The sequence below is a fragment of the Styela clava genome, chromosome 6 (assembly GCF_964204865.1).
Source record: "Styela clava chromosome 6, kaStyClav1.hap1.2, whole genome shotgun sequence".
NCBI classification, from domain to species: Eukaryota; Metazoa; Chordata; class Ascidiacea; order Stolidobranchia; family Styelidae; genus Styela; species Styela clava.
Window position 1 is genome coordinate 5219635 of NC_135255.1, and position 2500 is coordinate 5222134.

At 54.7% G+C, this 2500-nt stretch overlaps 2 non-coding genes across 2 annotated transcripts; both read right to left on the reverse strand.

Annotated features, from left to right (window-relative positions):
• Nucleotides 1-93: 93 nt before the first annotated feature.
• On the reverse strand, nucleotides 94-247 carry LOC144424962 (5.8S ribosomal RNA). Its single transcript, XR_013477177.1, has one exon. It is a non-coding gene; the product is annotated as a 5.8S ribosomal RNA (ribosomal RNA).
• Nucleotides 248-545: 298 nt separating this feature from the next.
• LOC144424912 (small subunit ribosomal RNA) lies at nucleotides 546-2355 on the reverse strand. Its single transcript, XR_013477131.1, has one exon. It is a non-coding gene; the product is annotated as a small subunit ribosomal RNA (ribosomal RNA).
• Nucleotides 2356-2500: the final 145 nt, after the last annotated feature.

Below are 2500 nucleotides of genomic sequence, written 5' to 3' on the forward strand. Positions count from 1 at the left end.
CGCGCCGAGAAAGCTCGGCGACCGCTTCAACTTGGGGCGACGCCCGGCCGTCTTCGCAGAGGCCAGGCGACGGCCCTCGGGTGAGGACGAACGCGACCCTGAGGCAGACGCGGTCCCGGGATTGAACCGAGACCGCAATTCGCGTTCAGAAGGTCGACGTTCAATGTGTTCTGCAATTCACATTACTTCTCGCACTTGGCTGCGTCCTTCATCGACTCGCGAGCCGAGTGATCCACCGTTAAGAGTCGTCCTCGACGTTTCGCCCGGCGCCGAAGCGCGCGGACGTCACACTGTGGGATCGACCACAAAACCACCACCGACAACAACTGCACAAAAACACCAACAAACGGCGCCGAGCGACCGCCGGGCTGGGCCGGCGGCACATCGAGCGCGGTGCCCAGAAGCCACCATCGCACTCGGCTGCCTTGCTATGCCAACGTGTTACGCGTGTCGCACGGGGCGGAACCCCGATTGACGGCCGCCCTCTCGGCGGCACCCAAAGACAATTAAGTGCGCGGTCGGCCGGGGCCTACCACCACTTTCGGTAATGATCCTTCCGCAGGTTCACCTACGGAAACCTTGTTACGACTTTTACTTCCTCTAAATGATCAAGTTTGATCGTCTTCTCGACACGCCGACGCGGCCGTTGCCAGCCGCGACGGGGCCGATCCAAGGATCTCACTAAACCATTCAATCGGTAGTAGCGACGGGCGGTGTGTACAAAGGGCAGGGACGTAATCAACGCAAGTTGATGACTTGCGCTTACTGGGAATTCCTCGTTCAAGGGAAACAATTGCAAGTCCCTATCCCAATCACGAATGAGGTTCAACGGGTTACCCGGACCTTTCGGCCTAGGTTAGACACTCGCTGCTTCACTCAGTGTAGCGCGCGTGCGGCCCCGGACATCTAAGGGCATCACAGACCTGTTATTGCTCAATCTCGTGTGGCTAAACGCCACTAGTCCCTCTAAGAAGTTAGACGCCGACCGAGAAGGTCGCGTAACTATTTAGCATGCCAGAGTCTCGTTCGTTATCGGAATTAACCAGACAAATCGCTCCACCAACTAAGAACGGCCATGCACCACCACCCACAGAATCAAGAAAGAGCTCTCAATCTGTCAATCCTACCTGTGTCCGGGCCGGGTGAGTTTCCCCGTGTTGAGTCAAATTAAGCCGCAGGCTCCACTCCTGGTGGTGCCCTTCCGTCAATTCCTTTAAGTTTCAGCTTTGCAACCATACTTCCCCCGGAACCCAAAGACTTTGGTTTCCCGGAAGCTGCCGGAAAGGTCGTCATGGTAACGCCTCCCGATCGCTAGTTGGCATCGTTTATAGTCAGAACTAGGACGGTATCTGATCGTCTTCGAACCTCTGACTTTCGCTCTTGATTAAAGAAAACATTCTTGGCGAATGCTTTCGCAGTAGTTCGTCTTCCGCCGATCCAAGAATTTCACCTCTAACGGCAGAGTACGGACGCCCCCGTCTGTCCCTCTTAATCATTACCTCGTGCTCCGAAAACCAACAAAATAGAACCGAGGTCCTATTCCATTATTCCATGCAACACTATGCAGGCGAACAGCCTGCTTTGAACACTCTAATTTTTTCAAAGTAAACTTATCGGCCACCGCCGACACTCAGTCAAGAGCACCGACGGAGAACCGAAGGTGAGGCGAACGCAACCAGTGACACGCCTTGCGACGGACCGGCGGCGCTCGCCCAAAATCCAACTACGAGCTTTTCAACCGCAACAACTTTAGCATACACTGTTGGAGCTGGAATTACCGCGGCTGCTGGCACCAGACTTGCCCTCCAATGGATACTCGTTAAGAGTTTTAGGATGTACTCATTCCAATTACAGGGCCTCGTTAGAGTCCTGTATTGTTATTTTTCGTCACTACCTCCCCGTGTCGGGAATGGGTAATTTGCGCGCCTGCTGCCTTCCTTGGATGTGGTAGCCGTTTCTCAGGCTCCCTCTCCGGAATCGAACCCTGATTCCCCGTTACCCGTTATCACAAAGGTAGGCACGTAGCGTACCTTCGACAGTTGATAGGGCAGACACTTGAATGATACGTCGTCGGTGCAGAGACCGTACGATCCGCGTGGTTATCCAGAGTCATCAAACGTCACAGGACGAACCCGGTCGGTTTTGATCTGATAAAAGCGCGCCTCCCGAAGTCGGCGCTTAATGCATGTATTAGCTCTAGAATTACCACAGTTATCCACTTCGCTTACGAGACCAAATAAACCAAGACTGATTTAATGAGCCATTCGCAGTTTCGCTTTACGAGAACTCGTACTTGCACCTGCATGGCTTAATCTTTGAGACAAGCATATCACTACTGGCAGGATCAACCAGATAGCTGCGACAGCTGCGCTCGGCCCTTGCTGGGCCGCCCGGCGCGTGCTCGTCGCATTCGTTTAAGACCGAGGCAATCGCCTGCGGCCGTACTCAGCTTCGACAGTCGCTGGCCGCGACGTCCACGCTCTCGCCGGCAGTGCCAGGC